General features: G+C 38.3%; 1 long non-coding RNA gene across 1 annotated transcript in view; it reads left to right on the top strand.

The window, feature by feature from the left end:
• The window catches only part of LOC106149809, a 30,943-nt gene extending 4,729 nt beyond the window's left edge, over nt 1-26,214 (top strand). The window contains exons 2-3 of the long non-coding RNA XR_001236222.1: nt 25,345-25,486; nt 25,644-26,214. This is a non-coding gene — a long non-coding RNA (uncharacterized LOC106149809). The remainder of the gene's footprint in view (nt 1-25,344; nt 25,487-25,643) is intronic.
• Nucleotides 26,215-27,518: the final 1,304 nt, after the last annotated feature.

Consider the following 27,518-nt stretch of genomic DNA (forward strand, 5'->3'; position numbering starts at 1 on the left):
GGGCCTGCGGGCCTGGGGGACCCTGCGCCCCGGTCTCGTCCGCGCCGCGCGGGAGCGCACGGCTCACCCCTGACGCCCTGGCTGGGGCGGCTTCGCAGCTGGGCCGGAAACCCGAGCTCTAGCGTGGGGTGGGTGGGGGAGGACGCCGAAGAAACAGCTTTTCCGCCCTCTTAACATCAAACACAAGTGACTCCCCTCCGTTCTTTCGCATTTTCCCCACGGGGGTGATAGTGTCCCCTCCTGCTCCAAACTCGCGACCCTCGCTCCGCACTCCTAATGCAGGAGAGAGCTCTGTCCTTACTTAGGGGCTCTCTCCCCTGGCCCGGGCTTTGTGGAGGAAGGGGACTACCGCTGCCTGGCTGTGCGAACGCGTGCACGGAAAACGTCCTGTTGCAATGAAAGACAGCTCCTAGCTCCGAGCGCTTCGGTGCCTGCGATCACCAGGGAACTGGGAGCGCTGTCCGGGGCAGGAAGCTGAGGGGGGTGTGTGGAATGACTGCGCCCCCTGATTCCTCCCTGTTTCCTAGTACTACTAGCATGGTAAGCCTCCTTGGGAGCTTAGGAAAGGAGCTGAACTCTCCAAGGGGGCTTAAGGATAGTGTATCTCAAGCCCTCGATCCGTGTTTGTGAGAGCCTGCGGCGCAGCCTGTCCGCGTGCACACCAGGAACGGCGAGGCCGGGTTCCCCAGCCTCTCTAGAGACGTGCGTCCTTGCACCTGCGTCGGGCTTACTTCGTTTCTGTTGGAATGAATGATTAACGTCTGCTTTGTGTTAAACTTCTTGGTGAGGCCACAATGTTCTCCGAGGCTCTTAAGTGTTAGGGGAGAAAGAGAATGAAACGTTCGTGGGTGTTTAGTCCCCAGGGCCTGTCCAGATTTTTGAGATACTTGGTGCTCACAAGTGTGTGCTGACGGGCTCGCCAAATGAACGAATGAAGTGGAACAAAGCTGACCTTGTTGGCATACCCCAAATCAGTTACAGTCTTTCTCCTACTTGAAGGTCAGGGTCACACATTTCTGTATTCATTTCTTAATACCTGAAGTAGTGACAGTGTCGCCGATGTCCCTTTTCTCATTTGGAAAACAGGGAGGGGTGGTGTATCTTTCAGGAGGCGCAGCGTTCACCAGAGATGCAAATGGAATAACGGGTGAAAGGAATTCCTTTGGATGATCTTTTAAATATTTACCAAGACCTAATAGGTTTTGGCATTTTATGTTCTGGGCAAAAAGTGCTTTGGCCTCAAAACGGGAGGGAAATCCATCTTCAAGCTTTTAATCCACAGATTTCTGATTTTCAGGTCAAGATCAAGATCTTACTTTGTTCTCTTTCTAGGTTGCCAAACATTAGCTCACAGGGATTCGGCCCAGAGACCATGAAACGCGACTTTAAAAGCCCTGATGATGAGCAGTGTTTAACCCAGCTCTGAGGTGTTCTAAAAGGGAGGATCTCAAACGGTGCTCTAAGGGTCGTCTCCCATCATTTCTAGGACGGAAGAGGACTGAATTCCGTGATTTCTTCTCTTCCCTTCCAGCCACCCAAACACGTATATTTCATTGCCGAGAGCTGTTTCTTTATGCCCTTCTCTCCCTAAAGTGGCAGTTGTGGAAACAGGCAGCTCTGTGTGCTGGTGATTGTGTAACGTTTCAGCATAAAAGCACAATGTTCTAACGTTTCAGATGTTTGGAGTCGTGCCAGAGGCAGGGAGCTCTTCCCTGTTTTCCGTTATGAGCTAAAGCTCATGCTTGGCAAAATGGGATTCAGCGAGCTGGGCTTGTTACTGAGAGCATCACTGCGAAGGGATTCTTTTCAGACTGGGTCAGACACCGCAGCAGACGCTGTGCGTGGACTCAGTTGGAATGCGGTATTTGTTTTTAGGGTTTGATAAGTTCTCATTTTAAAGAAGGTGTGTGATTTCCCATTTTCAAAATCCAGGCAATAAAATAAAAGCCTTGCCTTGAAAGAAAAGGCAACGTGGTACAAAAGGTGTGTGTGTGTGAGTGTGTGTGTGTGTGTAGAGAGAGAGATAGAGAGAGAGAGGAGAAAGAGATAGAGAGAGAGAGGGAGAGGGAGAGAAGAAATAACCTAAGAATATCAAACATACTGTTTCTATACTATAAACTTGAGGGAAACTTCCTAAATCTGGACTTCAGCTCTCTGAGAAGGAAAAGATCAATTTTAGTATTAAGCATATGAAATGAAACAATGAATAAGACAAGTCATGTTATGACTCATCAGATTAAATGAAAACATAGCTATGAAAGCAACTAATACATCATTTCTTGAGCAGCTTGATTTTTAATAACTTTTAGAATTGCCCTAAAGAATTTAATGGCTAGATCAAAAACAGTCATGTTAAAGATTATGTTGACTCGTTAGATACAAACCTTATTTAACAACTTGACATTGATTTGCTTTTTTTTTTTTTTTTTCCCTGTTACTGGGAATCAAACTGATAACCTTGAGTTTGCCAGGCAGGTGCTGTGCCGCTGAGCTAAATCCCCAGCCCCTTGATTTGCTTTTGATTGTTTTCTAATTTAAATTCCACGTCCCACCTATGAGGCACTCAAAAAGTTAATTGAATGAATGAATGAATGGTGAACTACACCAAAGAAACAATGTCCATCATTGAAGCAATGCTAGGAGCTCTAAACAGATTTTGTCCATTAATAGATTACTGAAGTAAATTCCGTGGTTTGGGGGTGCTTAAGGGAATTCCTTTCACAGAAGTTTGGACATAGTAGACTCAGAAAAACTGCTTTAAAACTATGTTCCCACTTACTATGTCTTTTATGTCTTGATAATGAAATCTCAGTTCCTACAACTTCTTCTGACATGTAGCAGGCTTTTTTTTTCATAAGCATTTTTAACAATTAGTAAAAAAATCACATAGAGATAAATGAAATTAAAACAGTAAATCAGTAGAGAAACCCAATGAAACCAAAAGCCGATTTTTTTTGAAATATCTATAAAATTGTTAAGTTCTAGTCAGACTAACTAAAAGAAAAAGAGAAAGGGTAGAAATTACTGATATCAGAAGCCACAGAGGGAATGGACTACAAATACCATGAACATTAAAGAGGCTAAAAATATATACTTGACCTGGATAAATTTCTTCAAAAGATAAAATCTGTGAAAACTCACACAAGAATAAATAGACAAGCATAGGGGTAAATCTGTTAAGGAAATGGAAATAATGACCATTAATCCTCTAACACAGAAAAGACTAGACCCAGATAAGTTGACTGGTGAATTCTAGTAAATATTTAAGGAAGAAATTAAACCAATTTTCTATCCTTTTTCAGGAGACAGAGGCAGAGGGAATGCATCCTAACGTAAATTCTCCCAGAGCAGTATCATCCTAATATCAAAATCGGGCAGACAAAATAAGAAAATAAAACTAAATACCAATATCTCTCATGAAACTAGCAGCAGAGTGCCACAACAAAATACTAGCAAACTGAACTCAGCCAAGTAAAAAAGACACACCATGACTAAGCGGGATTTACCCCAGATGAAGTACAGTTCAACTATGAGATATTAGTAAATGTCATGTGTCACATCAGCAAGCTAAAAAAGAAAATTCACATGACCATATAAATGGATACAGAAAAAGCTTTTGATGAAATCCAACATCTGTACTTGATTAAAATTCTCAGTGCAATGAGGGGTAGAAGGATAATCCCTCAACTTGGTAAAGACTACCTACAAAGTACCTATAGCTGCCATCACACTTGGTGAAGAAAAATGTAAATTTTCTGATTGAGTTCAGGGAGAAGGCAAAGGTTTGTACTTTAATCGGTGCTTTTCAGCATTGTACTGGAAGTCCCATCTCATGTGCTAAGACAACAAGAGAATAAAAGATACAGAGACTGCAAAAAGAAATGAAAAAACTATTTTTGTTTACAAATGACATTATTTTCTGGGAAAACAGAAATAATCAGCAAAATTCCTCTTGAAACTAATACATAATTATAGCAGAGTTGCCTGATATAAGGTTTATACACAGAAGTTATTTACCTTCCTTTATACCAGCAATGAGCAGTTAGAATTTGAAATTAAAAACACAATACCAATAATGTTAGCACCCAATATGTAATGCTTAGGCATGAGTCTAGCAACGTAGGTCTAAGATCTGCAGGAAACAAGGAAATTGTGATGAAATAAAGTGAAAAATTGACTAAACGGGGAGATGTTCCTCTTCACACACAGGAGACTCAATACTGTCGAAATGTCAGTCCTTCCTAAGTTGATCTATAGAGTCAGCGCAATCCAACCGAAACCCCAGTAAGCTGTTTTGGGGATGTCAACAAGCTGATAGTGAAGTTTATGTGGAGAGGTGCAAGGCCCCCTGACATGAGCCAAGTTCAAGGCTTAACCATAGGGTTACAGTAACCCAGAGAGTTTAGTACTGGAAAAGAACAGACAAATGCTTCAGTGGAGTGAAATGGCGAACCCGGATAGACCCAGATCAGTCGAATGACTTTTGAAGAAAACAACAGGGACAGAGCATCGGGGATAAGATTATCTTTTCAACAAATAGTTGTGAAACAACTGGACTTTTATAGGCAGAAACTCAGTCTAGAAGCAGATGTTGTCCCTTTTTCTAAAGTGATTTAAAATAGGTCAAATTTAGCTGTAAATGTGAAACAAAAAGACCTCAAGGCATCAAAACCTTAGTAGAATAAACAAATTCATTAATGATGCAGGATGCAAAGTCAACACACAAAAATCAGTTGTGGTTCTACTAACAGCAAACCACATTGATTTCAAAATATATTACAAAAGTATCATAGTCAAAGTGGCATAGTACTGGAATAAAAATAAACATATAGATTGAAGGCAGAACAAAACAGCCTAGAAAGCTCAGACACAAATGTATGCATTTATAATCATTTTATCTTTGACAAAGATGTCAGAAATACAAAAGAGGGAGGAAGTCAGTATCTTCAGAAATGACCTTAGGAAAGCTGGATATCCACAAACACAAGGGTGCAATAGACTTAGCCCACATTGTAGACAGTGGTACGGTGACGTAGGCTTACCATGTGACGTCTCTCTGAGACCATGATTTTAATTATTTTGGGTAAATATACAGAATTGAGATTGCTGGGTCACGTGGTAGTCCTGTTTCTAAGATATCTGAGGAATCTGCACACTATTGTGCATAGTAGTTGTAGTGTTTATATTCATAAGAATAACCACAGGGGTCCTAGTGTCTTCATATCCATAACCGCGTGGGGTGGTATTTCATTGTGGTCTTGGTTGGTGTTTCTCTGATAATTAATGATGTCTCACTATATGCCTATTGGCTATTCGTGTATACTCTCTGGAATATCCTACATTCTCACATACTTCAACTATTTTAAAATAAGTTTGTTTTTGCCTTTTTGTTATTGAGTTGTTTGGTTGCCTTAGGTGTTTTGGATATTCATCCCTTATCAGTGTATGATTTAAAAATATTTCTCTCATTTTGTAGATTGTCTTTTCACACGATTTTCCCTCAGTTGTGCAGGATCTTTCTAGTTTGGTGCAATTCCACTTATTTCTTTTGCTCTTCTTGCCTATGCTTTTGGTGTCACATCTAAGAAACTGTTGTCAAGGTCAATGCCATGAAGATTTTCCTGTTTTATTCTTACAGTTCACAGTATCAGGTGTTGCCATTAATCTTTATCACGTTTTGCATTGATTTTGTGGATGGTATCAGGGTTTATTTTATTCTTTTTCATGTGAGTATCCAGTTCTCCTACCACCACCTGTTGAAGAAGCTGTCCTTTCCCCGTTTTGTGTTCCTTGTACTTTCATCAAATATTGGTTCACCATAAAAGCATGAATTAAAAAGTTGCTTTATATCATATTCCATTGGATAATGTGTCTGTTTTAATGTTGGTAACATACTGGCTTTGTAGTGGAGGTATTTGGAAATCAGAATGTATCAGGTTTGCTCTTTTCTTCTAAGGATCATTTTAGCTGCTTAAGGTCCTTTGTGGATCTATATGAATTTAAATATTTTTTTCTCTTTTTTGGTACTAGGAATCAAACTCCGAACCTTGCACTTGCCAGGCAGGCACTATGCCACTGATCTATCTCCTTGGCCCCGAATTTAAATATTTTTTTGTAAAAAATGCCATTGAAATTTTGATAAGGATTGTTTGTGGATTACATTAAATAACATGGACATTTAACAATATTAAGTCTTTCAATACTTGAATGCAGAAAGCATTTCTATTATTCGTGTCTGATTCATTTTAGCAATGTTTTGTAGTTTTTAGTGTGAAAATCTTTTACTTCCTTCATTAAGGTTATTCTAAAGTGTTTTATGATTTTTGATGCTATTTAAATGGGATCATTTTCATTAATTTCTTTTTCAGATTGTTCATCAGAGTACAGAAAAAACTGATTTTTGCATGTTGATATTGTATTCTGCAGCTTTGCATTTGAATTTATTAGTTCTAATATTTCTTGGTGGATCTCTTACGTTTTCTTATATATAAGAGCATGCCATGGGAAAGTAGATACTTTTACTTCTTGCTTTGAATCCAAGTGCATTAGTTCTTTTTATTGCTTCATTGCCCGAGGTACTGCTTCCATACTATGTTAGGAGCGAGCATTCTTTACTTAGCCCTGATCTTAGAGGAAAAGCTTTCAGCTTCCCATAACTGAGTGTGATAGTAGCTGTGGACTTTTTGTGTATGGGCTTTATTATGTTTAGGTAATTTTTGTGCCTTCTTAACTTCTTTTTTTAAACTATTATTGTGAAAGGGTGTTGGATTTAGACAAATGACTTTTCTGTATATGTTGTGATGGTCATGTGGTTTTTATTCTGCATTCTGTTACCGTGGTGTGTCACACTGATTGATTTTGGTATGTTGGACAATCTTTCTGTCTTAGGGATAAATCTCATTTGGTCATGGTTTTGATCCTTTGAATGTCCTGTTTGCTCATATTTTGAGATTTTTGCACGTGTGGACATAAGAGATATTGATTGGCTTGCAGTTTACTTTTCTCGTAGTGTCTTTTTTTTTGTTTTTTTGTACCAGGATAATGCTGGCCTTATAAAATGAAGTAATCATTCTTTCTTTAATTTTTTGTAAAATTTTAAAAAAATTTGCAATAATCCTCTGTGAATTTGATAGAATTGAGGAGTGAAGTTGCTATTGTTGATACACTATGTCAGCCTGAGAAGTTTAGAAGTTTAACTTAGCAGAAAGTCAGGACCTGTACTTTGTAAACATCCTAAATCTGTGGAGGAGGAGGGTACAGAGATGCCGTGTGGGTGGACAGCCGGTACACAGCATAAGGGAGGAAAAAGGCTTGTTTCCCCCTTTTGCTATTGCTGCTGTTGCTGCTTTCTGCCCCCTTGAACTGTTGCCCCTGTGCCATGCCACCCTGCCTTGGAGCCAGCTGATTACGGACTGAAACCTCCACAAACTGTGAGCTGAATAAATCTTTCCTCCCTTAATTCTGGGTGTTAGGTGTTTTGTCTCAGTAATGAGAGAAAAGTAGCTAAGACAGAAGTAATCTGGGCTTTTCTTTGTTGGAAGATTTTTGTTACTGGTTCAACCTCTTTATTTGTCATGAGTCTGCTCAGATTTTGTTTATTCATGGTTCAGTCACAGTAGGTTGTACGTTTCTATGAATTTATTCATTTCTTCTGGATTATCCAATTTGTTGGTATGTGATTGTTAAATAGGCTCTTATGATCCTTTGTATTTCTGTGGCATCAATTGTATTGACTCTTCTTCATCTTATAAGACCTTATACAGTCAGTCTTCATATATACAGATTGAAAAAATGAGTCTGATGCTGGAAAACAAAAGAGGTAAAGGAAAGCTGGGGGAAGAATCGAAATGTGTTATATACATGTACCAACTCCTTACAGTGAATGTGACATCATGTACTGCACGTATATACTACTACAAGTGAAAAAAAAAGAAATCAAATAATGACAAATGCTGGTAAGGCTATAGGGAAGAAGGAACCCTTCAGCATTATTGGTGGGAATGCAAATTAGTGCAACCACTATGGAAATCAGTGTGGAGATTCCTCAAAGAACTAAAAGTAAGAATTGTATTTGACACAGCATTTCTCCTTGTAGGAATCTTCCTCAAAGACTTAAAGACATCCTTGTACAGCGATACATGCATATGGGGGTTTATAGTAGCACAATTCATAACAGCTGAATATTGAAATCAGCCTATAAATGCATCAACAGATAAATGGACAAAGAAAATGTGTATTTATACACCATGGAGTACTACTTTACTACAAAGAAGGATAAATTAGAGTCATCTGCATGAAAATGAATGTGCCTTGAAACCACAGTGTTTAATGAAATAAATCGGATTACTGGACAAAAATTGTAATGACTCCACCTTCATTTCTAATTTGATTCTTCTTTCTTTTTCCTGAGTCTAACTAAGGTTTGCCTGTTTTGATCTTTTCAAAACTTTAGCTCTCAGTTTTGTTGATTTTTCTATTGCTTTCTTATCCTATACTTAATTTATTTCTGCTGTAATCTTTGCTACTTCCTTCCTTCTGCTAGATTTAGGCTTTGTTCTTTGTCTAATTCTCTGAGGTACAGAATTAGGTTTTTTGAGATATTTGTTAATGCAGAAGTATGTTGCTATAAATTTTCCTCTTCGTGCTGAGTTTGCGGTATATGATGTGTTGGCATATTGTATTTTTTGTTTTCAATTGTCTCAAGATATTTTCTAGTTGTACTTTCTACTTATTCTTTGACTCATTGGTTGTTCACTAACGTGTTAATTTTCATGTTGTTGTGAATTTTCCAGTCCCTCTTCTACTATACATTTTTAGTTGCATGAGGCTGTGGTTAGTTGAATTTGAGTCTTCATAATTTTGGTAAAGCTTATTTTGTAATTTAAACTGATCTATCCTGGAGAATGTTCTATGTGCTCTTGGGAAGAATATATACTTTATTCCTATTGGGTGAAATTTTCTGTATATATCTGTTAGTCGAACTCTAGTGTCATTCATGTCTTTTCCTCATTGACCTTCTATTGGATGTTCTATTTATCATGGAGAAGTGGGGTATTCAATTTTCATGGTATTACCAATTTATTGTCTATCTCTCTTCACAACTGATTCTGTCAATGATTGTTTCATAATTCTAGATGTTCTGAGGTCAGGTGCATATATATTCATAATTATTTTATCTTCCTAGTAAATTTAGCCTTTTATCATTAAATAGGAACAAATTTTATCTCTTTTGACAGTTTTAATTGAAAGTCTACTTTTTCTGATCAAGTATAGCCATCTCTGCTTGGTTTGTGCATGGAAGATCTTTTCCTAGTCTTTCACTTTTAGTTGATGTATGTCCTTAAATCTCAAATGAGTCTCCTATAAACAGCATATATTATAGCTGATTTAGTTTTTTTAAATCCATTTACCCATTCTGGTACCCATTTGAATGGGGGGTTGATTTATTTATAGTTACACTAATCACTGAGAAGTATGGCTTTACTACTTCTAATTTGTTTATTCTTTCATTCTGTCTTCAGCTCTTTTCCTGTCTTATTTTTAATGAAATTTTATAGTGACATGCTTTTATTTCTTTTTCATTTTCTTTTGTGTCTCTTCTATAGATCTTTTCTTTGTGGTTACCATGGATGTCACATTATACACCTTATATATTTCTATTTTAAAGTGATAACCACTAAAATTCAGTCACATACAAAAATTTATTTTTTGATACCCTTCAATTTATGTTATTGTCAGATTATATATTTTATATGTTTGTGTCCATTAAAAAGTTTTTAAGAGCAGAATATATTTATTGAGGGGAAGAAAGCTTCTGTCCAAGAGAGGGACAAAAGAGGGCCCGAGTGGGTTGCAAAGGACCCTGCATTTTCTGGGGACATTGTAAGGCAAAACCGCAAGTTGAGGCGGGTCCAAGACAGGGGGAAAATGGGAAATTACAAGGTGGGCAATGAGGTGGGACAAGACTGTGGTCAGCCAGTAAGATTGCAAGTATAATTGTTCTGGTAAAATTGAGTAAACTGGGATCAAACAGGGAAGCCAGTCATGCAGCAAGCAGGTATGAACACAGAAAAAGGGCTTTTCCTGTAAGGGGTGGGACTAGTGAGTCTCTTTGGCCTTTTGAAGGTGATTGCTACCTATTTAGAATATCAATCCCTGATGTTTACACCTAGGGAAGTATGTGGGTGCATTTGTTTAGTCCTTTTGTCTTGATGTCTGGCTAAAAGTTTTATTGATATAGTTGATTTTTATTTCTTTGTCTTTGATATTCTATGCCAAATTAAAAGTCCTTTACGTTGTGCTCTTACAATAGTATAATGTTCTACATTTATATACTTATGCTGACCAGAAAGCTTTATACTTTTCATGCTTTTGTACTTAGCAACTTTTTGCTTCATCCTAAAAGGCTCGCTTTAGCGTGTCTTGTAAGTTAGGTCGTATGGTGATGAATTTCTCCAGCTTTTATTTATTTAAGAGTCTTTTTGTTCCTCATCGACAAGGGGCAGTTTTTCCTAGGTATATTGTTGGTTCGTAGTTTAAATCTTTTAACACTTTGAATATACTGTGCCAGTCTTTCCAGGTTTCTGCAGAGAAACCCACTGAGAGTCTTAGGGAATTCTCTTGCCTGTGATGAGGTACTGCTCCAGTTACTGCTTGCAAAATTCTCTTTGTCTTTTGATAATGTGATTATAATGTGTCTTCGTGTAGATGTCTTTATTAATGAGCACTTTGTATCAGCATATCTTTGCGATTATATAATAGACATCATAGGGAGTCGGTATGTATACATATGACGTCTTGATCTTTTCTTTTCTTTCTTTCTTTTTTTTTTTTTTTTTCTACTTTCCCTTTACTGCGCTGTGTTAAGCTTCAGTTTCTAAGGCAGAATGACGTTTTTCTCAGCTCCTGGTCTGTCATATTTTGGCCTCTAATTTTTGGAGCTATAATTGATTGACTTAGTGTAGAGTGTTCAAGTAATGAAAGAAAATGAGTATTCTGATAATGGTTTAAGGAAATAGACTATATACCTAGACCCACTGCTCCACATCAAAAATTATAATAATAGAGCAATTTATAATAACTGCAAGTAAAGACCTGCTTTGTAAAATTGTAATAAGATTTTACTAGACAGGGGATTTCTAGGTAACACACATAGATTTTTTCAAGTCATTTTATTTTGGATGTATCATGTAGCATTAATCTCGAATGTGTTACAGCAGAGCATTAGGGAGTGTAAGATTCAGCAGAGGTGTTTGGGCCAGGGAGTGTGGAGTCTCCACAGACATGTAGGATTCAAACAAGTGGAGAGGAAAGAGAAAGAGTCCTGGGACAGGCACGGTGACAGGACAGAGCCTATAAACAAAGACCTATGTGTGCAGGGGAACGTAAATGGGGAACTGTCTGACATGAGAAGCCTTTGGTGGGATGGGGGGCAGTGGTAGTAAGCCAGGAAGGAAAGAGCTTCATAGACCACTAGCAGTGTGAGATTAGCTGGGCTGGACTCAGGCTCCCTCGGGCCCAGATTATGCCAGTATCTGGGAAATGTGGCAGAGTGGCAGGAGGCTGCCGGAAGAGCCGAGGCCAATAGCTCGTCACCTACTCCTTTCTCTCTTGTACTGTCAGCTTTTACCTCTTTGTTGCTTCTTAAACCTTTTATACCTTTTGTACACATAAAACCTTGCTTATATTTCTCCTGATTTTCAAAAAGTAAAATCATGTTTCAAATATATAATGATTCTTTTGTGGCCCCAAGTTAACATTTCTGAATGGTCTTTCTCATTAGAGCACCTTATTGCCTATAAATTATTATTATTATTATTATTATTATTATTATTATTATTATTTTTAATCTTTTTGAGACAGTGTCTCGCTACGCAGTTCAGGCTGGCCTTGAGCTCATTTTGTAGCTCAGGCTGGTCTCGAACTCACAATGATCCTCCTGCCTCAGCCTCCTGAGTGCTGGGATTACAGGCGTGCACCACCACGCCCAGCCTCACCTATAAATTCTTTATTACACTAAAGCTTTGCTTTTGTTCCTAACATTACCATGAAATGATACTAATTAAAGTCCCCAACAATGTTTTAAATGAAAATCTGAGAAGCCTACTTCAGTGCTGGTCCCATTTGTCCCACCTTCCGTTTTGTACACCACTCCCCACCCTTCTTCCCAGGGTTTCCCTGGTGTCCTTCACTGTGACTTTTTTGTTGTTCCTGCTTACTCTCTCCTGGACTTCTCTTTCTCTGTCACTTAAATGGAGATGTTTCATGTATTTTGGTCCTGTGGCTCATCTCATCTCTAATTGTCCATTCTACTTCAGGACACGTGTCCACTCCAGGACTTTGCCTGTCGTCTATATATTACTTATTCTTAAGTCTTTCTCCAGCTCAGAATCTTTTTCATTTTAAATTATTTCTTATTATATACGTGCCCCAGGCACCTCAAACCTAATTTAAGTATTTCTTTTTAAAATGTGTCCTTTCTGATATACTCACTTGCAGTGCATGGAAGCCATCTGACAATTATTATATTTGACCACAATGTTGGGTTTTAACCATTCTAATGACCATGTAGTGATTTCACATGGTTTTAATTGCATTTCCCTGATATTAAGCTTCTTTTCTTTCCATGTGCTTTCTGGTCATTCATATCTTTTGTGATGTGTCTATTAAAATATTTCCCTGATTTTTTTTTTTGGTTTTGATTTTCAGATGAGTGAACTGTAAGAGTTCTTTATATAGTCTGGCTTTGTTATAAAGATGTATTGTGAATATTTGCTGTCAGTGTCAGGCTTGCCTTTTTATATTCTTAATCATGAAGAACAAAATATTTTTATTTTAATGAGTGTATAATTTATCAATTTTTCTTTTATAGATCATAATTTTGGTATTATATCTAAGAAATCTTTACCTATAACCAAGTCACGAAGAGACTATCCTCTTTTCTTCTAGTAGTTTTATAATTTTAGTAGTCATATTTAGGCATTTGCTACATATAAAGTTAATATTTGTGACCAGTATGAGATTAGGGTTCATATCATTCCCTCTAAAGTTCAATTTATCCTAAAAAGTATTCAATATTCCAGCATCATTGATTAAGAGGACAATTTTCCCCTTTTAATCATCCTGGCAATATAATAAAGATGCTCAATTGATTGCATATATGTGGATCTATTTCTGAATTCTGTGTGATTATTTGTTCCATTGATCAATGTTTCTATTTTTATGCTAATGTTCCATATTATCTTGATTACTTAGCTTTATATTAAATCTTGAAACCAAAAGTTGTGCACCCTCTAACTTTGTCTTTTTTTATAATTATTTTATCCAATAAAAGTTCTTTCCATTTCTGCTCAAATCACTTTCCATCCAATTACCCCACTGAGATTCTAATTACATTAAATGTTTTATCGATTTCAGAAGAACTGATGACTTTATAGCTGTGTCTTCCACTCCACGAGCATATTACACCTCTCTATTTAAGTCTTATAGTTTTAAGTACATATAAACATTGTGTATATTTTATAAAATGAACCCCTAAACATTTGGCATATTTTGCTGTCCTTCATATAGTATTTTTTGTTTTGTTTTGTTTTGTTTCTGGTACTGGGAATCGAACTGATGACCTTGAGTTTGCCAGGCAGGTGCTGTGCCACTGAGCTAAATCCCCAGCCCCACTTCATGTAGTCTTAACACATAAGTTAAAAGTTTATTTTCCAATTGTTTGTTCCTGGTTCTCTTTTGTTATTAGTATGGATGGACAAATTACTGTAAATACTAATGTTATTCTACTTTAGAGGAAGACTAGAAGTGCATTTCTCCTTGCCTAGCCCAGCAGTGACTTCTCATAGTCTCTTTTCATTCCCCAGGTACTGGCTCAGGTACTGATATATAACAGGCAGTTCAATAAATTTTTCTTGAATGAAATGATCACTTATAAGAGCACACTTATTTGGGTTTAGGTTTCAAAAGACCATTAAGAAGCACTGAGTATTTAAAACCCTGGGGATCTCATAGTGTGGCCTATATCTGAACAGCGGAGTGAAGTGATTTGACAACTATGCAAAATGATTTGAGAAATGTAGAATATTTTCCTACACTTGATTGGCATTCAAATTATCCATTGTTCATTTTAACAAGATAAGTGTCAAATCACACCCTCACTTGTGTTATCTCAGGAGGAAAGCCTGAGAAAAGAGATTACCGAGAGGTACCATGCTAGTTCCGAGGCAACAGCGTGGCACTCCCGTGTGCAGTGTGGAAACCCGTGCCCTTCAGGGCTACTGTAGCATTCAGGGTAATGAATCTCTCCTCACAAGGAGCCCTAGAATAAGAAACAACCCAGGAGTTAGAGGAATACTTGGAGCAAATTAAAGTGGGTTTCTCTTCAGTCTTGAGTTTTCTTGGAGGTTGTAAGAGATTATCAATTCATCTTAAAATAAATTAGGTGGAGAGAGAGGGAAACTCCTACCTTTGAGTCATAGTTTGTTTGCTCTGGTATAATAACATACCGGAAACTTTAATTAAAGATAGAAATTTGTTTCTCCTAGTTCTGGAGCTAGAAGCGCCGACAGGGTTGGTGACTGGTCAGGGTCTTGTGTCTTTCTTTGTGCAATGCTGCCCTATTGCTGCATTCTCCGGGCAGGATAAATGCTGTGTCCTCTCATGACAAAAGGAGAAGATAGGGAAAGGGAGCCGCATCTCTGGGAAGCCTCTTTTATAAGCAACTCAATCCTATTCGTGAGCGAGAAACCCTCTGCCCAAATCAACTCCTAAAAGTCCCACTTATTACTGCTATTGCATTGAGAATTAAATATCAATATGAATTTTGGAGGAGACACAGCTTCAAACCATAGTATCTGCTGAGAAGTGCGATCATCTCCTTTAGAGGTGTGAAACCAGAAGAAGCTGCCACCTGCCCTCCCCACTCAGCACATTCGATTTGTTTATATAGAATTTCTAATTCTAAAAAATTTACACATTTAAAAATGAAAATTCATAATTAAAAAGTAATTATACCTGATTTTTATTTTTTAACTAATTGACTTTATTGGTACATTTTATGAATACTCAAGATCACATTCATTGCAGGGAACTTCTACTTGCACAGGATATAACTTGATTTTCTTATTTTTCCCATTCCCCTCCCCTCCCCTTCCTGCATCGCCTTTCTTCCTCTCTATTTACAAAGGATTTGCTTCCATATTTTTCCTTCTTTTCTCATTTCTTTTTTTCCCTTTCTTTCCTTTCCCTCTCTCCTCTCTACTTCCTCTTCTCATGAATATTTTCTTCCTATTTCACAATACCTGTTATGCATTTTAGTCTTTATTTATACCTTCAGTTTCTCAAATCAGACAATGTGGTATTTACAAATGTATCTGATTTATTTTACTTAAGAATTTATCCTTCTTGATGGCTGAGTATTATTCCATTGTGTAAACAAAAAACTCATCTTTTTTACCCATTCAACAGTTAGTAGGCATTTGTGTTGTTTCCAATATTTAGCCATTACAGACTGTGCTGCTGTAAACATGGGTGTGCACATATTGCTGTGGAGTGATGCTTTTAAATCTAGGGTGATACAAGAAAAGGAGAAGCTGGGTTGAATGGAACCTTTAGTCCTAGTTTTTTGAGGAATCTCCACACTAATTTCCACAGTGGCTGCACCAGTCTGCACTCCCACCAACAGTGGAGAAGGATCCCTTTCTCTCCACAGCCCTGCCAGCATTTGTTATTGGTTGATTTCTGGATGACAGCCATTCTTCCCGGGTTGAGATGGAATCTCAGTGTTGTTTTAATTTGCATTTCTTGAATGACCTATGACATTGAACATTTTTTCATATGTCTATTGGCCATTTTTCTTCTCAACTATTCATTTCAGATGCCTATTTTTGGATTGGGTTTTTAAATTGGGGAGGTTGATCTTTTTAATTTTTTTTTTTTCTAGATAGTAGTCCTTTGTCTGAGGAAAAGTTGGCAATATTTTTTCACCAGAATGTGGATTGTTTCTTCATGCTGTTGGTGGTTTCTCTTGCTGTGCAAAAGCTTTTTAATGAGAGGAGATCTTAGTTATTGATTTTTGTGATAGTTCCTGTGTGATTGGGGCTTGTTCATAAAGTCTTTGCCTACACCACTGTCTCCAAATTTTCTGTTTTATCTTCCACCAGATTTAGTGTTTCTGTTTTAATACTTAGATCTTTGATTCATTTGGATTTTAGTTTATTGCATAGTAAAAGATACAGGTCTAGTTTTAATCTTCAGCATGTGGAAAGCCAGTTTTTCTAGCACCATTTATTAAAGAGGCTATCTTTCTTCCAGTGAATGTGTTTGGAACCCTTATTAAAGATAAAGCATCTAAGTATGTCTGGAGTTGTTTCTGCATTTTCTAATCTGTTCCAATGATCCTTGAGTCTGGTGTTTTTGTTTTTTTTGTTGTTGTTGTTTGCCAATAGCATACTATTTTTTTTAGTCACAATAGCTTTGTAGTATTATTTTAAGTTAGGAATTATGATGTCCTCTGCCTTATGATGCCCTATGCACAGGTTAACTAATGCAATCCTGATTTGGGTATTAATTAATGGATTAAGTAATGGTAAACTTGGAAGACCCAACTGAACTAAGTCAGCGTAGTTTTGGGTGTGGAAAGCCCACCTGAGGACTGTTGCCAACAGCATAAAAGGAGAATTAGAAGGGAAGATGGTGTGCTGTTGCTGGAGAAGCTCGTCACACTGGTTTTCCTGATATGAACTCAGCTGTTATCATCAGAGGAGCTCAGGTCCTCGCTGTCACTGAGGGTGGCTGCTGCTTTTTCAGGGGAGCTCTGGTTCTTACCATGAGAATCGCTTCCTGGCTCCAGGGCAGATTCCTCAGCCTGGTGGCACAGGTCCTTCATCCCACTGGCACAAACCTACCTTCCACCACTGACCTTTGGGCCTTCTCAGTGCAGAACCTTGATACAGACTTTCATGAGACATTGTTGTGAGCTCTAGGCCTCCAGCTGGACTCATGCAAGACATTGCCACGGGCTCTGGTCTTCAGATGGACTTGTATAGGGTACTGCTGTGATATCCAGGCCCTCAGCTGGATTCTTTGTGTGTCTAGCACATGGAGAGATCTCTTGCACTTCTCTGCATTTGACATTTGGGATGACTATTGCAAAATAATCCTATAAATTATGTGTCCTATATTGAATCTATTCCCTTGCCAACCCTGATTACAACAGATTGTTTTCTCTAATTCTGTGAGATATGCTGTTGGAATTTTGACTGGGATTGCAGTAACTTGGTATATGAATTTTGGAAGTGTGGCCATTTTCACTATATTGATTTTTCCTACCCAAGAGCAAGGAATATCTTTCTATTTTCTGATATCCACTTCAATCTCTTTTTTCAGAATACTGTAGTTTTCAATGTGGAGATCTTTTACTCCATTAGATTGATGCCTAGGTTTTTCATGTTTTTGGATGCTATTGTGGAAGGCTGTTCCCCTAATTTCTCTCTCAGTAAGTATGTTATTACTGTGCAGGAATGTTATTGATTTTTGAGTGTTTACATTGTATCCATCTACCCAACTGAATTTGGTTATTACATCTAGGAGCATTTTGGTGAATGTTTTTGGGTCTTCTATGTAGAGTATCATGTTCTGCAAATAATGATAATTTAATTTCTTCCTTTCCTATCCTTATTCCTTTTATTTCTCTGTCTTATCTAGTTGGTCTGGCTAATGTTTGCAGAACAATATTGAATAAAAGTGGTGACAGTGGAGATCCTTGTCTTGTTTTTGATTTTGGAGTGAAAACTTTCAGTTTTTATCCATTTAATATGATGTTGGCTTATTGGTTTGTCATAGATGGCTTTCATCAGATTGTGATAAAGAACATCTGTTTCAATTTCCTGTATGGTTTTCATCATGAGTGGGTGTTGGAATTTGTCATATGCCTTTTCTGCATCTACTGAGATGGTCATATAGTTTTTGTCCTTAGCTCTGTTAATATGGTGTATTTCGTTTATTGATTTGTGTATGTTGAACCATCCCTGCACCCCTGAGATGAATCCTACTTGTTCATGGTGTACAATCTTCTTGATGATTTGCTGCATTCTATTTGCCAGTATCTTATTGAGGATTTTTGCATCTGTGTTCATTAGGGAGATTGGCCTATAGTTCTTTTTCTTGATTAGGTCCTTCTCTGATTTTATCAGGGTAGTTCTTACTTCCAGGAATAATTTGAGAGTATTGTTTCCCTTTCAATTTTTTTAAAGAAAAAAAATTGCTTAAGTATTTAATTGCAAAGTAATGGTATTAGGTCTTCTCTAAATTTCTTAAGAATTCTGCAGTGAATCCGTCAGGGCCAGGGCTTTTTTTGTTGGTAGGATTTTAATTACATTTTCTATTTCATTGACAGAGTTTATCTCAAATTTTTGTATCTTCTTGATTCAGCTTTGATAATTCATATGTCTCTAGGAATCTGTTCATTTCTTCTGTGTTTTCCATCTTATTAGAATACAAGTTCTAGAGATAGGTATAGATGGTCTTCTGGATCTCTGCAAGATCTGTTGTGATTTCACTCTTTTCATTCCTAATTGCATGAATTTGAGTCTTCCTTTTTTCATAAGGTTGGTTAAGGCTTTGTCGATTTTATTTAATCTTTCAAAGAACAAACTTTTTGATTGTTTGATTCTTTGTATTGTTTTCTTAGTCTCCATTGTATTGATTTCTACTCTGGTCTTAACAATTTCTGGCTGGAGCGGAGGAATAGCTACTTTCTTTACACATCCTGTCTAGGGTCTTATAGTCTACAAGGACCTCATCCCTGGCCTTTTTTCCTAATATATTTTACCCGCTTGGTCCCTAGCAGCATGTTGCTTCTCAAACTGTGATCCTTGGGCATTCAAATCAGAATGTTGCTTATAATCCTAGCATCTCTCTCCGTGAATTTCTACGTTTCATCAACTGCTATGGTGGTTCTACCTGACTGGACTCTCTAGATCCTGTGCCTCCTCCGCATCCCCATCTTCTTTGCCTTTGGCAGGCTCTCAGTGCTTCTCAGATGCATTGCTGCCCCAGGCTCACTGTGCTGCATGTTGTGGTTAACATTCATGAGAAGAGAGAAGCAAGGGCACAGGAGAAATGTGGCAAGAAGTCTTTCCATCCAGAAGGCAAGAGCAGCATTTCTGAAGCAACATGGGGCAGAGGTACTGCTGTGGTTTGAGATGTGCTCCAGAAGTCCATGTGCTGGAGTCTTCGTCCTGAGTGCAGTGCTGTTGAGATGGAACCTTTAAGAGGTGAAACTCACTGGGGAGTAATTAGGTCACTGGGGGCAATGCCCGTGGAAGGGATCCATGCTGGTGTGGAAAGTGAGTTAGATTGCACTAGATGAGTTGTTAAAAAAAGAGCAAGCCTGGCTCCTCCCCCTCTTGGGCTTCCTCTTGTATCATTTGATCTCCCTTCTGCATATGCTCCCACCATGACGCCATCTGCCATGTTGTAACACAGCCAAGGGGGAACCATCAAAGGCCAGCCTGATGATGCCGCTCTTTCTTGGACTTTCAGCCTCCAAATCTGAGATGATTCAATCTCTTTATAAACTTTTCAGCTTCTATTATTTTGTTATAGCAACATAAAATGGACTAATACAGTTATATTACCCTGAGAACCATTCTTCCAACTATGACACTTGGACTTCAGATGGAGAAGTGGATCTGTACAGGGTAGAAAATAAAGGTCCTAAATCAGGCTTTCACTATTTTTTTTCAGTGTTGAGTGTTGATACTAGGGATACTCTACAACTGAGCTACATCCCCAACCCTTTTTATTTTTTATATTTTGAATCAGGGTCTCACTAAGTTGCCCAGAATGGCTTGGAACTTGTGATTCTCTTCTTCAGCTCTCAAGTAGCTGGGATTACAAGCATTGCAGTATATTTTCATACATTTTCTGGGGTTTTAACTTTGGTTCTGTTCCTCTCGATAATTTATCCTTAGCATGATGTTTTTCACAGAAAGTTCACAATTTATGTAGGGTGACTTTCAAACACTTTAAATAAATGTGCTCAAGAGATAGAGGTCTCATTCCTCATCTCACTGTTGCTCACTACCACTTCCTGGAAGTCTTTCCTGGTCAGACAGCATCTGCACTGGGAGAGTCCTCACCTGCAATGCCAGTGGTAATTGTGGAGCATCTGAGTCACAGTGACTTTTAAGCAGGTCGGAAAACTCCAACGTACTCACTTTTCCAGGCGTTATAAGGAGGGACAGTTTCTTTGACTTGCAGGAAATAAAGCTTCAGATGTTAGAGGTGCATAGCAGCTGATGTGAAGTGGAAAGATGGAGCTGTGCAGCAGATGATGAGCCTCAGCTAGAGTTCTGTCCTGCTCCTCTGCTCAGGCTTCTGAACAGCCTTGTCTCTTAAAAGCTGATGGGGAAGCCGAGAATACGAGGGGCTCGTCGGCTTGGTCACGTGTGTGTGCGCATATGCTCTCTCTGTATGTATGGTTGTGTGTATTTGTATAGCAGGAGTGCAGTGTAAGACTCTTTCCCATTCTTACTTAGTTAATACAAGAAAATGATGCGGAAATTTCACTATGCTCCAATTCTTTCTTCCCTTTTATGCTTGTATACATAATCAAAATATATAATCCTCCTCTTCTCTACGATTTTACTTTTCTAGATTTCAATTACTCAAGGTGAGCTGTGCCCCAGTACAATGCAAGAGATAGATGTGTACGTGTGTGTGTTTGGTGGGTATTAAACCTTGTTATGGGCATGTATGTATAAGGGAATCTGGTGAATATAGGGTTCAGTTCTGTGTTCAGGTTCAGGCCTTCACCGGCGCTGCTGAAGCATGTCTCTGTCACAGGGGGGCAGTGAACCTGAGCGTGGCAGTGTGTGCATAGCCACAGCGTACAGCTGGGGTCTGCGGCAGGATGTCACTGGAGTGGATGCAGGGTTAGGGACCTGCCCACACCCAGTGGCTGTGACGCAGGACTCAGGAGTGGCCACAATGGCAAGATCCCCAGAGGAGTGTCATGCAGCTGGATCCTCAGATCAAACTTGGAGAAGCATCGTGCACTGGAAAAGTACACCTGTGATGTGGCTGAGACTGACCCAGGATCACGGTCACTGGCTGACCTGAAAATTATCATACAAATGCCACACATCTCACACACATATCTTCCACATCATAATCCTACCACACACCTGCATTACGTTCGAAATGCACAGCATGTGTACACCCTGCATGCCACACACGTAGACATAACCTCCATCACACAAACACATACACATCCTGCCAACCGTACCTATGCATACACACTATACACACAGCACACATGTGCCACACAAACACCATACCACACGACGCACCTACGCTCACGTACCACACGTGCACAGATGTATGTCAGTACTTGTTTTTTCATTTAAAGCATGGAGAAAATTCTAGTTTTTGTCAAGCAGCGATGTTGTAGGGAACACAGTTAGTTCTTTCACTCTAAGTACCCTGAGGTCTTTAGAGATGGGAGTTATAGGGTTGAGCTTGTCCTTTTGTTCTTCACAGAACTTCCTGCTACTGTGGGATAGACTGACTCTATAGTTACTGTAATAAAAAGAGAAGGCAGATTCTAGGTCTCTCTGAAGTGCTTGTTTTTTAAAAACTCACACATGTGCACAATACTGCTTCATATTTTCTTGCTTTGCGATAAGGAAGCTGGATGATACTATGCTGTGGGAGAATAAAAAGGACTAAAATCCTGTGAACAGGAAGAGAGAGGGAGGTGGGAAAAGCTGGGGATTGGGGGATCTGTTCAGGTTGGAAGGAGCTGGGTGAGTCCGGGCTCTGCTGCTTGCTGCCTTGGCTAGGCTGGTGACCTCTCTAAGCCTCATCTGCAAGGGAGGCCTGCGTGTCACACCTCATTCTAGGATACACTAAGGGTTTAAATGAAAAGTTTTTAAAATACGGTGAGAAACAGTAAAGAGTCCTTATGTGTGAGTTTTTCTTAATAAGCAGAACTTTGCCTGAACCTGCTGAGCTCCCAGTCTTCCTCTACACGGAGAACCCCCATTCTGAGTCCCACCCAGAGAGCCGAAGGAGAGCGAGCTAGCGATGAGAGCAGGAGGCGATAGAGCTGTAAGACAGAAGCGATAGGGGCTGAGGAGGCGCCTGGAGCGGTGTGCGCTGGGGCTGTCAGGCGTGGCCCTGTCCCCTCCTGCCTCACTGCAGTGCCTGATTTTAGATCCCTGACAACCACGCGTTCTTTGTTTTGTTTTCGAATGGACCAGGTGGCCAACTTTATTCTTTGTAATCTTCAAAGGTATAAACGAATCCGTTTCCAACTTCTGCTTTTCATCAAAATAGTCTCTGCAGTGAATATTTAATCTTAGATGTCTCAAACATGAGGAGCAGCTTTGAGCGAAACGTTCTCCCCCCTGCATTCAGGAGCCATGAACGCTGTCCAAGAGGAGGCCTCAGATCCTGTTTTTTATACTCTATGTTGCAAAATAGTGACCAGTGCTTGGAACATGGCCCACAGATGTGTTTTGTTTGGCTCACATGGTCTGTTTTAAAGTTTTGAATCCATTTCCAGCATTGGAGAATGTGAGCTCTTACATAGAATTCTGGATTTCTAGCTTGTTTTGGAAATCAGATGTGGCTCTTCCCCGGGTCTCTTTCACTGTCGAACACGCAAGTTGGGGCGGAGTCACGGCCACCCTGGGAGGTGGCTGAGCAGCTCCCCGGGCCCACCTGGCCTGCTGTGTGTGTTCTGATCTTCTGGGAACCTTGAGTTCTAGTCGTGGCTGTAAAAGCTGTGTGAAGAAACTGGACTCAGAATCTAAAAGAATGACTTAGGGCCTTTGGCCTCAGTCTGCTCATTTGTAGAAGAAGTGAGGACCCTTTGAATTCTAAAATGACTGAATTAATTATGAAAACAGCATGTAGCATGGGACTGCATGTCAGTGTCAGGCCTCGCTGTCAACTCCCCCTTTTTTTTTCTCTTTCCTGCCTGAATCTGAATGGATCGGACTTCTCGGTCTGTAAGAACTGAGAGCCAGCCAGGATAGCAGATGAACCCCAACAGTTGCTTCCACTGGAAACTCACTTCCTAACATTTCAGCTGTGATATTTGATACTAATTTCCTTTTTGAGCACTTGAGAGTGGGCTCCAAGTAAACATGCGTTGAATGAAGAGATAAATCAGTAGACAGGCTGCATTCAGACTTGCTGTGTGAGTCAAGACATGAGGACTACACTTTCTTCCATACACCCCGAAAGCAATCATCTTATGACATACTTAACTTAGTATAATGTACAAGCACCAATGACATCACATCTTTTTAAACTGAATTCTCAAAATAATTGAGAAAATGTAGTCTATCATAGAAGTTTTAAAAACAAAACAAACACATGCCTTTGATGTTTCTATTTTTATTTTAAAGAAAATTTTAAAAATAGCAAAATAACAACATAGACAATAACAAATGACACAAAAACAATAAAAAATGATACAAAGTTTTAAAATAAAATGATAGGAATTAACAGTGGTTGTTGTATTACTTACTGTTATCTTCAACAATTACCAGATGTAAGAATGCAAGATTGATCAAACCATTAAAGAGAATAAACAATAATACGGAAAACACTAGAAATGATGCAGAGCTTCACTAAAGAAGATAGAAATTCACCAATAGTTGTTATATTGCATATTGTTGTCTTCAAATTAGTTGTTCTGATTACCAGATATAAGCATGCAAAATTGGTCGAGAAAAAAAAAACTTAAGCATTAACTATTACTTTCAATAAACCAATAGACATCAGCAGTAAAATTATCCCAGCTATCCTTGTATATACATATATGTACTAGACACCATACTCATAAGTGAATAAATCAGACCCACATGTGTAAACATTGTATTGTCTGCCTAGTGTAAGAACCTGAAAGAGTAAATAAAACCCTAAAGGTACAATAGATATTGTGAAAGGGAAAGACACTGCTCAAAGAGAAGGAACAACTGGGATGAGGGAAAGGAGAAAAAGATGTCTCTTAAATGATGGTTAAATTATACTTTTTGATAGATTCAGTTTACTGCAGATGAACAATTTTAAATATGTAAGGAGCAATGGACAGCTAGCTCTAACAGTAAATTGAAATTTTAATATCACTGTATAGCTTGTTTATCTCTGAAATAATTAGTGATTGAATTCACAGAAATGAGCTGGGAACCCCGCTTTCAGACACCAGCCCGCGGAACAGTGTCACATTTGAATGCCTATTTTATCCACACTTGTTCCCTGCCTCATGCAAATAAAACCTATAGAAAAACAGAAAGTAATGAAACAAGCACTCATCCTCACTGTCCAGACACAATATCCATTATAAATATTGCCATATTTCCATTTTTAAAGGTGTAAGTTGTTAAGAGGTGAAGCACTTTCCCCCTTCTCCTCCATTTGGTTTCCCTATCCCGGCCTTAACACAGAACCATGTTTTGAAGGGTGTGGGCATTCTTATCCATATTTTTTATACATTTATTTTATCTTTCTGAGCTCATGACATATGCAAGATTATATTCTGTATTTTTAAATGGTATGATATTGTATGCATCCTCTGACATTATTATGTTCTTGAGATTTATCCATGGTAATACTAGCATTTCTAGCTTAATCATTTTAATTGCCTTCTGGAATGATGAGGCCACAGTTTATGACTCATTCCTTTATTGTGAGCATTTAGGTTATTTCCATTTCAAACGGTGTGGCACTGAACATCCTAGTAGGTATCTCATTGTTCCCATGTTCCAAGTGCTCAAGAAATACACCCACCTTGGATTCCCAGCATGTCAGGCAATGTGTACTTTTAACTGTAATAGTTATTGGGAAGGTACTGATTATGTTCCCAACAGCAGTATTAAATGTTCCTTTTTCTTTACATCTCCAAAATTTATCAGATATTAAAATTGTTGTCAATATGATGAACGTGGAATGGCATCTCTTTGTTGTTTTATTTAGCACTAACCTCTTGGCAAGTGAAATGCATCTTTTTATGCATTTATCAATCATATGAGCTTCTATGTCTCTGCATATTTCTTCTATTTCTATTTCCCTCCATATTTGCCAGAGATTTCATATTGAGTGATTTAACTCTTTTGTTTGTACAAGTTCTTTATGTATTTCAGATTCTAATCCTTTGCTAAGTATGTTGCAAATAGCTTCTCTTAATCTGTTTAGGATTTTTAAATTAACTTACAAACCAAGAAGTTGTCAAATTTATTAATATGTTCTTTATGTTTTTTGCTTTTTGTTTCCTGCTTAAATGTCACATACATTAAAATGGCTTCTATTTTTACAAAAAAATGCTAGAAATAACAAGTGTTGGCCAGGATGTGGAGAACGTGCAGTTCTTGTGGACTCTTTATGGGAATGTAACATGGTGCAACTGCTACAGGAAACAGAATGGAGATTCCTCAACAAACAACATAGAACTGCTATACAAGCCCATGTGGTAAGCTGGTGTGTCCACTTGATTGGCTTGAGAACTGGCTTTGGGGCTGGTACAGTATACTTGTGGGTGTGTCTGGGTAGGTAATGGAGGATGCCTTTGAGTGCATATCTAGTTATTGGTCCCTTCTTTGCCACTGTTTCCCTGCTGTGCTTTCCAGATACCATAAAGGAAACAGCTCTGCCCCACCACATCCTTCCGCCGTGATGCTCCTGCCTTGGAGCCAGCTTACCATGGACTGAATGCTCCGAAACCGTGAGCCCAACGAGCCTCTCACTCCTCCTTCAAATCACAAGTGTCAGGTATTTCTGTCCTCTAATGGGAAAGCTGAGCAACACATCCAGCAGTCCCACTTATGGGATATTAGAATCGCACAAAGGAATTTGCCCACTTTTGCAGACAGATACAACACTCAAGAGGAGGAAGCAACACAAATGTCCATCAATGGACCAATGAATAAACAGAACGTGGCACATATGTGCAATGGAATAGTGTTCAGCATTAAAAAAAAGAAATTCTGTCATTTGCTACAACTTTCATGAAACTTGAGGACATTTTGCTAAATGAAATAAGGCAGTTGTGAAAGGGCAAATTCTGTATTTTCTCATTTATATAAGGTGTGTATGAAGAGCTCTGGAGATCTACTGCACAACTGTGTGAATACATGGAACATCTGAATCGTACACTCAAAAATGATTAAGATAGTAAATTTTATATTATGTGCTTTTTTTTAAAACCACAGTTACATTTTTAAGTTAAAAATTGCCAAAATTGGAGATTATGAAGGTTTTTTCTGTATTTTATTTTGACGGTGTTAAATAGTACTAATTCTTGATTTTTGTACTTTAGAGCTTTAGTTACGGAGAATTTAATAGTGTGTTTGTGCCTTTCCCAGTGTTCGAGCAGTACATGCTTCTTGGGTTATTGTGGATCTGTTTCTTTTTCTTTACTTCCCTGTTTGCTCTGTGCCAGGTCACAGAATCTTAATTGCAAATTATAACGATGTCTTGGCCTGATAAGGTGATACTTTCTCATGGCTCTTAAAAAAATATCTCAGCCTATGTCTTCTATGAGGATTTTAAGAAGAGCTTAGAAAGTTCAACACAAAGATCTTATTAGCTTTAGCTTGTTATTTTATTCAACTGGGGCATATTGCAGAGTAGTCAGTTGTTTATCCACGGGCATGATAAATCTCTCCATTTATTAGATTTCCTGTATGTCTTTCCATAAAAACATGTAAATTATAAATTTCTTCATATAGATCTTCAAACTCTTTTATTGCATTTCTTTCCACCTTTAACTGTTGGTTGCTATTGCAAATGAAAGCTTTCTTCATGATAATATTCTTGATTGATTTGTTTATACGAAAATCCTTGATTTATTGGTCATTGATTTTGTATCAAGAAATCTTTCTGTATTTTTTGTTATTAGTCATATTTTGGATATAAATTCGGTTAAGGTTTCTGTCCAGTATGTGGGAACAATGGGAATTTAGCTTTCCTGTCTTTCGCATTGTTGGTACATCTAGGGCAAGTGGCACAGAAGTGGTGAAAGCAGCCTTTTAGGCTGATCCTTCACCTCCCAGGGAGGACTTATTATTCTATGCTTTAGTGCTATATTTGCTGTAGGCTTTGACAGATACTCTTTTCAGGTTATACAGGGGAAGGGGGAGCAAAAATGATTAAGATTTTATATATCTATATATAAACATATATATATGTTTATATATATTCCACACAATGAATGTACCAGTTATATATTGCAAACATGTACTAATAAAAAGGACTCCTATTTTTTCACTGATATAATGTTTTTGTCTTGATGGGAATGGAAATATTTAAATGCTTTTTCTGAATTTCTTGTTGAATCATATTATTTTTCTTCTTTGATCTACTGATATGGTAAACTATATTAGTAGGTCTTTTTAATGTAAAAGATCTTTCCATTTTGTACTCATATACACTTAAGCGCACAAGTTATGAATGTGTCACATGTACTCCTACATCCAGCTTCCTCATATTTTTCATTATTTTTA

Source organism: Chinchilla lanigera, unplaced genomic scaffold (assembly GCF_000276665.1).
Source record: "Chinchilla lanigera isolate Chin_1 unplaced genomic scaffold, ChiLan1.0 scaffold00053, whole genome shotgun sequence".
Classification (NCBI taxonomy): domain Eukaryota; kingdom Metazoa; phylum Chordata; class Mammalia; order Rodentia; family Chinchillidae; genus Chinchilla; species Chinchilla lanigera.